The sequence below is a fragment of the Phyllostomus discolor genome, chromosome 12, assembly GCF_004126475.2.
Source record: "Phyllostomus discolor isolate MPI-MPIP mPhyDis1 chromosome 12, mPhyDis1.pri.v3, whole genome shotgun sequence".
Taxonomy (NCBI): Eukaryota; Metazoa; Chordata; class Mammalia; order Chiroptera; family Phyllostomidae; genus Phyllostomus; species Phyllostomus discolor.
The window spans coordinates 27,457,825-27,471,449 of record NC_040914.2 but is presented as its reverse complement, the minus strand read 5'-3'; the positions used below and the strand labels follow the sequence as shown (position 1 = coordinate 27,471,449).

Sequence of the window (13,625 nt, the reverse complement as noted above, 5' to 3'; positions counted from 1 at the left end):
GTCAGTGTTAGGAAATAGGCCCCAGATGGACAAGCACCTAAGTGGGGACAGGTTGCCTATTAAGGGGGCAGAGCACACTTTCACCTGCGCTTGATCCCCAGGGGGACAGGAAATTCAGCCCCACTGCTTGCCCACCTGAGTACTTCCTCCTCCACAGCACAGCTCCAGCGGCCACAGCTCCCAGGAGACCTAGGACAGCAGCGATGCCCACAATGGTGATGGTGGTCTGAGGAGGGGGGTCTGTGAGGGGAAGGTGAAAGGTCAACCTCAGGCCTGTGTCCTGACCCTGCACAGGGACACCCTGAGGAGAGGCTCTGTCCCCTCCTCACCCCATCTCAGGGTCAGGGGCTCAGGCAGCCCCTGGTGCTGCACATGGCACGTGTATCTCTGCTCCTCTCCAGGGGGCACGGCCACAGCTGCCCACTTCTGGAAGGTCCCATCCCCCGCAGGCCTGGTCTCCACAAGTTCTATGTCCTGGGTCAGGTCCTCCCCTTCATGCTGCCAGGTCAGGGTGATGTCAGCAGGGTAGAAGCCCAGGGCCCAGCACCTCAGGGTGACCTCATGGTCAGAGATGGGGTGATGGGTCACGTGTGTCTTTGGAGGGTCTGAGGGGAGGGTGAGAAAATTCAGGAACTTTGCATGGTCATGGGACACTCCAGCAGTGCTCATGTGACCACTCTGAGAGTGGACAGGACAGTGGGGGTGGAGGAAGGGAGTGCACCACCCAGACACCAGCCTGGACAGAGGACTCTGGGTTCATCTCTTGTTTCTTGGAAAGTTCCAGAACTGGTGTGAGAACCTAGGGTAGGAGTGTGCAGGTCTCTGGGGGGCGGGGGAGGGTGGTAGGAGGTGAGAGAGACACAGTTTGGGGTGGTGGCTGAATGACTCTGAAAAGCCGGAGTCAGGTCTCCAGAGAAGTCTCAGTGGTAGAAGCAGAGAGAGCGTCCTGGTGCACCAGGTGCTGCAGGATGTGAGGGAAACGCTGTGGGGTGTTTCAGGGAGAGGCTGGGTCCCTTACTGTCCTGTAGAGAAAGCTGGGCCTTTGGGTGAGTCACAGAATAAGGACACCTGGGGGACTCTTCCCTCTCCCGAGCAGGAGGAGGATTCTGACACTGCCCCTTTCCCCTTCTCTCCTTGTAGGAAGCCAGCCCAGACCACAGGTCCTCCCCCGGGAGGCCGGCGCCCTGGCACCTGCTCGGAGCAACGTCTCCTTCCCCTTCTTCAGGACGATGTGTAACCAGCGCTGGCAGAGGTCCACCTGGCCCAACCTCCAGTAGTCTACATCAATGTTCTGTATCAAATTGCGCCAAGTGATCTCGGCCGCCGCGGGGTCGGTCAGGGACCAGGAGCGCAGGTCCGCATACAGGCCGAGGTAGTAGGTGCCATCATAGGCGGACTGACTGTACCCGCGGAGGAAGCTCAAGTCCGACCCCACAACGCAGCCTGTCACTTCCTGGTGGGTGTGCGACCCTGACCCCAGACGGGTGGTCAGACCCTCCCCTCTTAGTCCCTCCCACTTAGCCCTGCTCTGGGGACAGTAGCAAAGGGACCTGCGGTGATTAAACCTAAAGTGAAAACAAATGATACCGGGTCAAAATCCCCGCTGGCTTTTCTCGTTTTGGGGGCTAGTGGGTCCCAGGGACTCGTGGTGCCCCACGGACTCAGTGACTCAGGTGAACCCAGGATCGTCCGTGGGAGTGAGTGTTGTGCCTGGACCCGGGCGCGCGTGGCTCACCATCCTCGCTCTGGTTTGTAGTAGGCGCGCAGGTTGTTCAGCAAGTTTCGGAAACTCTGTTCACTGCCCTTGCAGGCACGTATCTGCTTCTCCCACAAATGTGGATCCTCCTGCTCCACCAGGGGCCGCTCCAGCCAGGACACCCGCGGCTCTAGCCCCGGGTTTAGCACGCCGCCTTCGAACCGCGCGACCTCCGTGTCATCCACAAAGCCGACTGCGATGTACCAGTCCTTTCTGCGGCCCGATCCGGACACGAAGGTCCTGGAAATTCTCAGGTTGTGGGGGCTTACGGGTGGGGAGGGCGCGCATCGGGCCGGGAGGAGCAGGGGGCGCTGGAGACAGAAAAGGGGGCGGTGACTGAAGGGAGGGGCGGGGCGGAGGCCAGAGTCAGGCCACGGGTCTGGGCTTGGGGTGGTGCAGACCCGTGGTCTCCTGCTCCTGCACCCCTCCCGGTCCCCTGGCTTCTGTCTGGCAGAAGCTGTTCCCTCCAGACCCGGAACTCACCGGTCCAGGTCCGGGTCCGGGTCACTACCAGGGTCCCCAAGAGCAGCAGGAGAAGGGTTCGGGGATCCAGGACGTGCGCGGAGCGTGGCCGGGTAGGAATTCCGTTATTCCGGGGAGGGTTTTATACCCGGAACCACAGTGACGCTGATTGGCTGGTCTGGAGTTGGGACACCCAATGGGAGTGAGAGCTGGGAAAATGTCATGAGTATCCAGGCGCGAAATACATTTGTTTGTGTGGGTTATAGCTATCAGTATTTACCATAAAAGGAATAAAAGAGTTTAAAACATTAATTCATTTAGGATAATATTAAAAACCTATAATGTTAACAGAAATAAAACTTTTTATGAAAAAATAACTATTTCCTAAATACACAAGGTAGTGAGAAGAGTCGATCGCTTGCATTTTACGTTTTTTGCAAGTCTCAGTGCTTGTCTGTATGAGTAGAAGCCCGCTGTGTTTTCATGTTTGCTTCTGCATTTAGCCTGTTATTTGGTTGCAGTAAATGAAGAAATATACAGCCTCACACAGATATGTAGGAGGACCATTTTAAACCCTTTTCAGACAAGTGTGGATATTCATCTTGGATAGTTCACTAAAGCTACACAAGTGGTAGTTCCTGAAAAGCTCTTTGCAAAGTGCAACCTGAAACTACACCACTCAGTATTTCCTATTCTGTTGCATTACTTCAGTGGCTCTTGTACTGATGCAGGATTATTAAAAAATAATGCACTGTTTCACTAAGTCATAGAGATTCCCCAGTGTTGGTGCATTTAATGACACATTATCAAAAATCACAACTGTTAATGTTACCGCAGACCCCACTGGAAATGGTTGTCAGCTCTGGGAAGCTGTCTGGCTGCCGTGGTGAGACATACATTTCCCAGAATCCTGGTTTTCTCCTGAGAGCTTCCATTCCATCCGGACAAAAAGTGCTGTCAGGTGTCAACTGGTTGTTGGCTCTCCTTGAGGGACAAGCTCACATTAATTTGAGAGAGTGTTTGCCAGTTCACCAAGCCTCAATCATCACAGGTTCTGTGTCTCTCATTCTCTCAAGCAAACTTCCTGTTCTGTGAAGAAGAGGCTGACTCAGCCCTCACAGTTCACTTTTCTGGGCTCATGGCACTTGGGAATGAGTGTAGCAGAAGTGTGTTTGTGCACTTTTCTGGTCATGATAGGAGATAATTTATCATTTTATTCTCCATTTTTATTAAGGACAGTGAAGAAATGAATCCATTTGTATAATGAATTCGAGCTATATTTATCTTTTTAAAGTATATTTTCATTTGTCAATTAGAGCTGATGTACAATAGTATACAGTTTCATGTGTACGACTCTGTGATTAACATTTATGTACACTATGAACCGATCACCCAGATAAATCCAGTACCCACCTGACACCATATGTAGTTATTACAATATTATTGACTGTATTCCCTGTGCTGCACTTTACTTCCTGCTGACTATTTGGTTACCACCAATGTGCACTTCTTAATCCATTAAACTTTTCACCCACCCCACCAAACCCCCTCCATTCTGTCAACCATTAGTTTGTTCTCTGTATTTACGAGTCTGGTTCTGTTCTGCTTGATTACCTTATGTTTTAGATTCCACTTATAAGTGCAATCATCTGGCATTTGTCTTTGTCTGTCTGATGTATTTCACTCAGCACTGTGCCCTCCATCCATGCTGTTGCCAATGGAGAAATTTTGGTTTTGTGTGTGTGGCTTAGCCATATTTTGTTATATATATGCACCACCTCTTTATCAAATCACCTGTTAATGGACACCCAGGTTGGCTCCATATCTTGGCTTTTGTAAATAATGCTGCAATGAACATATGAATGAGTATGTCTTTTTGGTGAAGTGTTTTGGTTTTCTTTAAATAAATACCAAAAGGTGGATATGATGGGCCTTTCTTTCTCTCTTATTATATTGCCTTTCTTTTAAGTCTATGTTGTCTGGCTTAAGTATTGTCACTGCAGCTTTTTTATTTGTTCATTTCCATTTTCATGAAATATGTTTTCTTCATCCCTATACTTTCATTCTGTGTTTGTCTGTTGATCTGAATTGATCCTGTTATAGACAGCATATAAGAAGGTTGTGTTGTTATTCATTCAGTCACCCTAGGTCTTTTGATTGGAGCAATTAATTTATTTTCATTTAAAGTTACTTTTGATAGATATGTACTTATAGCCATTTTATTACTCATATTTTTTCTTCTCCTCCTTCTTCTTCTTCCTCTTCTTCCTCTTCTCCTGGAAGACCCTTTAACATTTCTTATAATACTGGTTTGGTGGTGATAAACTCCTTTAGCTTTCTCGTATCTGGGAAGTCCTTTATCTGTCCTTTCATTAAAAATGAAAGCTTTTCCCATGTCTTTTGGCCTGAGAAGTTTCTAGTGAGAAAATCAGGAGCTCCCTTGTAGATAATTAACTATGTTTATCTTGGTGCTTTTAAAATTCTTGCTTTGTCTTTAGTTTTTGGCATTTGAAGTATGATGTTTCTTGGTGTGGCCTTTTGGGGTTCATCTTGTTTGTGATTCTGCACTTCCTGGATTTGTATGCCTACTTCCTTCACCAGTTTAGGAAATTTTCCCATCACTACATTTTGAAAACTAGGGTTTCAATTCATTGTTCTCTCTCTTCTCTTTCCCATACCCCCATGATGTCAATGTGAGTAAGCTTGAAGTTTTTCCAGAGCCTTCTTATACTATCCTCATTTATTTTCTGTATTTTTTTCTTTTTGCTATTCTGTCTGGATGTTTCCTGCTTCCTTATCTTCCCAATTTCTTATTTCATCTTATGTTTCAACTACTCTACTGTTGAGCCTGTGTAATGTATTTTTCATTTCAGTAATTGAATTTTTCACTTACAGTGTTTTCTTTCTCCATTTTTATGTGTCCACTCTTTGTTGAAGTTCACACTAATTTCATTTACTCTTCCCCTAAGTTCATTGTGTATCCTTATAACCAGTGTTTTGAACTCTGTATCTGGTAGAATGCTTGCTTCCTTTTTTTTTTTTTTTTTAGTTCTTTTCCTGGAGTTCAGTTCTGTTCTTTCTTTAGGGGTATGTTCCTTTGTCCCCTCACTTAGGCAACCTTCCTGTGCTTGTTTGTGTGTTAAATAGAGCTGCTCCATCTCCTGGTCTTGGTAGACTGTCCTTATGTAGTAGGTGTCCCAGAGGGCCTAGTGGTGCAGCCTCCTTGGTAACCCAACCAGGCATTTCAGGTTCATCCCCCTTCTGCCATGTGCACCCTCCTGTTATAGTTGAGTCATGATTGCTGTTGGCAATGGAAGGGATTTATCCACAGGCTGGTCGGCTATGAGGACTGGCTGTGATCACCATGGAGGCTCTGGTACCCACTGAGTCAGCCCCTTGACTGTGTTGCTGTAGAGGTGGTGAGGGAGTGCTTTTCTGGTGTCTGAAGCTGTTCATCAGGTATGCTGGTTCAGGGACTTCTTGGGAGGTACAGGCCATGGTCACCCATTACCTATGCCTTTCCCAGGGCCACCTCGTATAAGCTGCAAAGCAATCCAAGGATGGCTGCTATTTGTGCTGGACTTGGAGGTGCCTCCAAGAAGCCAAGCTACAAACCAAGGCCAGCTGCCACTAGCACTGGCTCTCGGGCCCTGTAGCTGGAGATGAAGGGCATGCCTAGGGCAGATTCTGCTTTTGAGACATTTTAGGAAAATCTACAACATGAGGGAAAAAGGGCTGTTTGTATAGAAATATCACTGGAAAGTGTCATGGGGAGCCTGCAAGTTGAGTGTGATGGGGTTCCAGGGTATCACCAGGGTGGGGAAAAGAGTGAGAGCCAGGTTATTGGATACTCAGATCTGGTGTCCACTTGACAGCTCTGAGTGGGGGAGGGCTCAGAAAAGGAGCAAAGGCCTCTGCCAGCACTTCCATCTGGGAGACAGCTGCCCCTCAGCTCTCTGTGTGGTACAAAATAACTCAGTTGCTTCACCGTATGTTCCTGGTGCTTTTTGAGCTGATGACGCAGCACTTGAGCCCAGAGTAAGTCCATGTACATGCGGGTATTTAAGAGGAAGTGCCTGGGACTCCAGGAGCTTCCTTCCCACTCAGCCACAATCACCACTGGTTTTTTACAACTGGAAGTTGTGGAGACCTGTGTTCCTGGCACTGAAACCCTGGGTTGAGGAGCCTCACATAGGGCTGAAATTCCTTGCTCCTCAGGAGTGTCTTCCACAGCAAAAATATCCCCCAAATATCCCCTTTGGTTTTTATTTACCACATGTGGGTGTGGAACCAGCACATTCTGCATGTGTACCCCTCCTTCCGGTCTTGATGTATCTTTTTTAATATTGTAGTTGTAGAATATCTGTTCAGTTGGATATCAAGTGGTTCTGAATGATGGGTTTTTGTAGTGTAGTTGTAATTTTGAATTCCTTGTGGGGTGATGAAAATACTGCTTTTACCTACACAGCCATCTCTATGGAAAGCCAAGATATTTTGAAAATTCAATTTAAGGACGATGATTTAGTAAAGATAATAATTTTCGATCCTTGGCTGTGTCATTCTAAAGTGACACTGGTTTTGTTTTGTGGTCTATGAGGGGTGGTGGTGAAGAATGCCTGCTACTGCAGTTGGGTGTCCCAGCCTCCATTTCTGCTAAGTTTACTTCAGTGCAAATGAGGACACAGTGAAAAAGGCAAAGGATGTCCTTAACCTATGAAAATAGTTTTGACCTCATAGATCCCATGGAAGGCTCTTAGAAACTTCAAAGGTTCTGCAGGCCACACATTGAGAATGGTTGTTCTGGATAAACCAGGGGGAGTCTCCCCACCATCCTCCTCACTTCCTAGAATCCCTCTCTCTCTTCTCCACATCTTGCTGAAAGCATTGCTCTGGGTTCTTCTAGAAGAAAGCTCACCCCCTGAAAATGAGATTTTAGAGAGTGTCCTCAGTCTGGGAAGACAGGTGGGAGGAAAGGTGTTTCTCCTTTGGAACTGGGAACAGAGTGTGCCCAAAGACACCAGACCCACAGGTAACCTAGTTTTGTTTGTTATACACAAGCTTGATATATACTCATGTCCCAGACAAAAATCTGGTGTCATCTGTCAGAGAGATGATGTTGTCCCTTTCATTTTCATGGGTCTAGTGCTGTGACTGGAGGCCCAGACAACATGAAGCTCAGTTCTGTGTGATAGAATGTTCTGGAATAAGGGATTGTTCTGTGTCTGCACATCCAACATGGCCGCCACTGGCTGGAGGTGGCTGTTGAGCACTTGCAGTGTGACCTGTATGTGGAGCAGTTGAACTTTTCATTTTACTTATTTTTAATTGAAAAGCCATAAAATACCTCGTAGCTGCCCTATGAGACAGTGCTCCTCTAGAATGTTTGTAGTTTTCAGTCCCTGCCCACCACCCCCAAAGACACTGTGTGACTCAGGTTGACATATATTAAAATGATTGCCACATGGAAGTCATGGATCCTCATTCGTCTGTGAGGGTTTAGATACATCCTCGAAACATAGCATGCCCAAGGAAGATTACTTACTATGCGGTTACCCGCTGGAGTGTGCAGACATTAACCAAAATGTGATGTAATGCATTAAGGTAGTAAATGATCCAAAACACTCGTTACTGGAGTTGGTCCTTGTGCACATCACTCTGGGACCCTTGGTGTTGTTTTTGTGAACCTGGTGAGCATGAGCAGACACATGAGGCTTTACTTCAAGAGAAACTGTTTATTGAACACAACATGCACTAAACACCCGAGGGCGCTGTACATACTTAAAAAGTTGTGAAGCAGAAGATGTAAATGTTGTTCCACCTTAGATATCCTACCTTTCTGTCTTCCCCATGTTTTCCCCAAACTCTAATAATTCTGTTTCCTTCTACCCTTGGACCCTTCTCCCCAACATGAAAATGCATCTAAAGTTTTTACAATTGTGGAATAAGAACTTCTCTAAGCAAGACCCAAAGATAAAAAACCTTGAAGGAAAACAAAGAACTTTCCTATGTCAACCACACGCACTGGAGATACACACTCACGCCCATAACCAAATGCAAAGACACATAAAAATGTCGACAGAGGAAGGTAACATGTGGCCGTGTTCTTCCGCTAAAGACCCCAGGAGGGTCTGGGGCAGACAGCGGGCTGTGTGTATCGCTGCTTCGAGGAGCGGACCCCCAGGGGCGTGGGTAGCTGGAGGGACTGAGTGAGACAGGATGTGCCCAGGACACGGCCTCTGGACAGAGATCGTGGGAGGATCTGTGAACGCAGGAGCCCTTCTAGATTGGTGTCGTGAGAACGACGGGGCAAGTCTGTGATTGGGCATCTCAGGAAATACCTTGGGAGGAGGCGGACGGGAGCGAGGATGAGGGGTGATAGGAAAGACGCTGCCTTCCCTGCTGTTGACCCGCCTGGAGCTGCTTGGTGGTGTGTGACCTGCACCGTGCCTCCTTTCTGTCTGTGCTAAGGCAAGACGCACTGTGGTGTTGGTCTGTCTCCTGTCGTCCTGATCTCGGGATGTCCTTGTCTGATGCTGATGTTCTGTGAGGCCACGTGTGTCCAACCGGAGAATCACCAGGCCTAGCAGTGAGAGCACCAGGCCCGCTCCTGGCAAGACTGGGCCTCCCTCTAAGTGCCAGACCCCTTCCAGTGTTGGGGCTGCTTTTCCTTCCTTCTTAAATTCAATCTTTAAAAATAATCAAAATATAATGAATATTGAGAAACGATTTTGAAAAGCAGAAGTGCAAATGTTAAACAATTATATGTCTAATAAATACATGTACACGAAAACTAGAATGTGGGTTAAAAATAGGAATAAATTTAAAATCTATCAATTTGGCAAAAATGAAAGAAAATGATGAGTATTTTAGCCAGAGGGTAGGGAACTCGTTCTGTATAAAGGTTGAAGGAAGGGATTGAAAACCAGGACAAAACTCCTGAAGGATGCTTTTGCAAAAGGTCTCAGCAATTTACATGTGCTTACATTTTGACACAGTAATTCCTCTTTTAGGAATATGTCCTAAGAAGACAATCACATATACTTCAAAAATATATATTCAAGGATTTTTTTGTGTTGTGGTTTTATAAAAGCCAAAGGGTGGAATATCTCTAAATGCTCCAATCAATAGAATGATGATAACTGTGGACAGAGGATCACTTAATGTGTCTCAGGCAGTGACACCATGGGATCTACATAGAAGGTCAAGTGTAAACCCATTGGGCACTTGATGTGGGATCCTTGTGGAGCACAGAGGAAAGGAGACTCAGAGAGGTTCCCGGTGGTGGGGCTGCAGTGAATGCAGGGCATTGTCTCTCAGAGCCTTGATGACTCACTTTCACTGGGTCCCTTGGCTGCTTTTGGTACTGGACAGGCCTGGGCCTGAGCAGTTCTGCCTCAGGTCAGCCTGTGGTGTGTGGTGTGCAGTTTGTGGTGAGTGGCATGTGGATGCTTGACTTCCTCTGGATAAGATTTCACAACCTGTGTCCAGGAGATTTTGAAATGTTTATTAAAGCTGGGGACAGTGACACTAAGGAAAGACTTAGGGTAGAAGAAGTAACTGGAGAGAGCCTAGACAAGATTTCTGTCAGCTCAAAGGGAAATAAAACTCACAGAGACAGAAGTGAGCAAAGGTGGGGTTGCTGTTAGCTCACTGGAGAGTCAGGGAAAAATGGGGCCTTGAAATAGGATGGGGGATAAGCCTAGGAGAAGCTGCCACTACCTGCTGCTCCCCTGGTTGATAATCTCAAGGGCACCTTAGAGGTCAGAAGGAGAGAAAGAAGTTCATGTCTGACATGGGGGTGTGGGTGCGCTCTAGAGTGAGCTGTCCCAGGTCTCTGTCTGCAGTGATTTCATCTCACTTTTGTGGGTGAGCATCTTAGGGGAGGGTTTCAGCAGAATATTCATCAGTTTTTGAGGAGTGTTTTTGATATGCTGATGCATCAAAATGAACACATAGTTGGGTTGGGGATTATCCTCTCGTTGTCTCCACTGTTTTACTTTTATCTTAGGTCTGTCTGGTTCTAATGTTTTTTGTTTGTTTGTTTGTTTTGTTTTGTTTTTTTCTTTGTTCCCCTGGTTTCATCTGGCCTTGGGTTCATCTGGCACAAATGACATTAACTGGGTCTCTGCTGTGTTTATTCCAACCAGGGTGATGTATGCTATGCATTCACTGTTAAATAGGAGATGTACAAATCATTTGTTCTCAAGTGTCCTTAGGGGAAATAAGGTTTGGTGATTCACCAGCTGGCTATAAGTTTTTCAGACTGTTTTGCCTTCTTTGATTTTCTTGCCTCAGTTTCCCCATTCCATTCACCAATTTTCTTATATTCTTGCTATCCTGCCTCACTGTGACTCTGCAGTCCGTGCAAGTGAACTGTTGCATTGTTCCAGAATGTTCTGTGATAGGAGGCTGCTGGCCTCAGAGCTTAGGAGGACAACAGGGGCAGTGTACCTTAGCTATGGAAACCTTAGTCAAGATCATCATCCAGCATGTGTTTCAAGGTCTTCACTACATCACAATTAGAGTGTGAAGACAGAATACAGAGCAAGAGTAGGACCCTGGCTCTGTGACTCTGGCACTGTTGTGTGGGAGATGGGCCATTAGGAGAAATGACAAGCAGAAATGTAATCATGATCAAGTGCAGTGGAGAAAAAGTTCCTGATTTCACGGGAATGGATAAACAGGAGACCTATGGGTCCCCTTCCACTGATCTCCATCTTACCTGAAAGACGTAAAAGATAATGGCATCTGAAGCAGAACAATTATGCACAGTCATAGAATAGGAAAGGCCTCTTGGAATTAAAAAATATCATCACAGAAATGAATAAATCAGTAGGTGACCTGGAAGATTCATGTTTTTCTTCTACTGAGTCGCACAAATGGAAAACTGTGGACAAGCTGGAGAAAAGACTTCTTAGTCGGTCTGTCAAGGGATCCCAACAAGTTTATAACATCTGTCTAAAAATAATGATGAGTAGGAAATGATTTTTAACATTTTCAGGAATATTTCTCAAAGTTTACAGATAAAAAATTACATTTTGAATGGCCTAATCAAATTCTTACCACAGCAGATACAAACAGACCCACAGCGGGACATGTCACAGAGAAACTTCAGAAACAAGCTGGAAGAGACCTTGAAAACTTCAAGCGGCAGCAAATAAGGGCCTAGAGACTAGAAGACACTTTTATGATGCCTCCTACTTTCTGCAGAAAAAAATTATTTCCAACACAGAGTTCTATATCCAGTCAAGATGTGAGTAAGGGCTAGGATAGCCTACAGTTTCTTCATGTATTTAGAGTTTTCATAGTTAACTTCTCATGTTTTGTTTGGGAAATACTACCAGACAAAGTGGGAAAAATGAGGGAGTGAATAAAAAAGAGGGACATGTGGGATCCAGGTGACAGGGGATCCAGAACAGGAGAGGCCAGGGCTGCCTGAGGTGAGGTCAGGGACATCCAGGGTGTCTGCCTGACTCCAGGTGTGCAGGGACCCAGTCCACCTGTGGCAACACTGAGGGCTGTGGACAGGTGTCTGCATAGATGAAAGTGGATGAATATCTGATGTGTTCAAATATGTACTCATGAAGATTTAGACTCTGGAGTGAGTCATGGAATGAACTTGGGAAACCAGACAGAACAGCCTCATTGCTGACATAGGACCAGATGCAATGATCACCTCCCCTGAATTCTAGTGCTGACCAATCAATGGAGACCTGGAGCCTAAGTCCCTTAGTGCTCTCTAAACCCACACCCTAGAGGCATTGGGGAATCAACTCACCTGTTACTCAGCATTTGGTGCCACCTCCTTAAATAAGCTTTTCCTTTCCTTATTATCTTTCTTTAATCCCCACTGTAGGACATTTTTTTCATTGTTTTCTGAGAGATAGGAAGGGAGAGAAACATTGATGTGTGAGAGAGAAACATCGATATTTCTGAATATGAAGCACACTGTTGAATTACTGCAGAAGGTATTATCATATTCATAATTGTATTTTTTAAAAAGTCATATTGAATGATCTTCACCACATGGACCCATTCTGGCAGACTTGGAAAATAATGAGATTTCATCTCACTCCAAATTCTTTGTCCTTCCCTGCTGCCTCGGGTTATGAGAGTTCAGAGGGGTGTCCCCATTCAATGAGAGACAGAAATGTGAGTGCCACTCACATACAGTAACCACAGGGGAGGGTGAAGATGTCCTGGTGGAAATTCCTGAGAGGCTGGCACCTCCTGCAGGGGATTTGAGACAGGACAAGTGTGTATGTGTGGATAGCTGAAGAGCAGACACCTCTCTGTGTCCCTCGTTTATAGTTGCGTGTGTGTCGCTCATTTGGTCTTATTTCATGATCCAGGATTTTTAGGTTATAACTGAATAGTGCATATAAATTCACACTCCTGTCCTCACACCCAACTCTAAACCTGGGAGGTCTCAGAAAAGTGGAATTTTGTTCAGGGTGGAGGAGCTCCGTGGCTCTTGCCATAAAAGAGTGTGCCCAGGTTCCCAAGCGACCAAACCCCTTTCTCTCACTGATGGGGACTCCAGGGCACAGGGACCTGCAGGGACCCTCCTGAGACTGGCCCCACCTGAAATACCCCCAGCACTTCCCCATCTCCCACCTGCCCAGCCCAGGCAGGGGGTGCAGCTCAGGACCAGGCAGGCTCAGTACAGTCCCGCCCAGGGTGCTGTCCTCCCACAGGTCCAAGTCCCTCCTGGGCTGACCCCTCCTGGTTCTGCCCTGAGAGTGGACTTGAGGGAGCCCTTACCTGGCTGGTTTGAGCTCCACAGCTCTGTGCAGGGATTCCTCAGACAGGGTGGCTCCTGACCCCAATTACAGGGACAGAATGTGTGGTTCTGACTTCCCCACAGAGATGCCACTATCATGTCATCTGTTCTGTCAGTGACACTGTGTGTGGGGGGAACCTGGGGCATCTCTAAGGTAGAGCAAACTTGTCCCATGCAGATCACCTTCGGACACATCTGGTGACAGTGATGGCCATTACAGAGATGCCCTCAGGAGCAGCAGGCAGGAGACAGAGAAAGTGTCCCCTGTTACTGGGGAGGAGCTGAGCTTAGAGTCACATGTCACTGGGATGCAGGGACATCTGGACCAGGAGCTCATATCATGATGTTTCCCACTGGCCCCTTTCCTTCAGCTCCTTCTCTTCTCAGAACCCTGTCCCCAAGTCCCTCATACTGTCACCCCCTGTGATCTAGATTGGTCTTCCTGTTGGTTCTAGTCCCATAGCTCTTGCTGCTCACACCTCAGGTCTGTTCTGTGGCTTTTCCTGAAACAGAGTGAATCCCCAATATCCCACATAGAAATCTTTCTATGTCTTCATTAGAAAATTTTGGGGTCCATTATTTGCTCCAGAAATCACTCAGGGGGATAATCCCTCTCTCACAGAG

The 13,625-nt window shown here is 46.8% G+C and overlaps 1 protein-coding gene across 1 annotated transcript in view; it reads right to left on the bottom strand.

Moving 5' to 3' along the window:
- Positions 1-13,625, bottom strand: part of LOC114510840 (patr class I histocompatibility antigen, A-2 alpha chain-like) — a 171,461-nt gene that overhangs the window by 70,237 nt on the left and 87,599 nt on the right. The window lies entirely within an intron of this gene.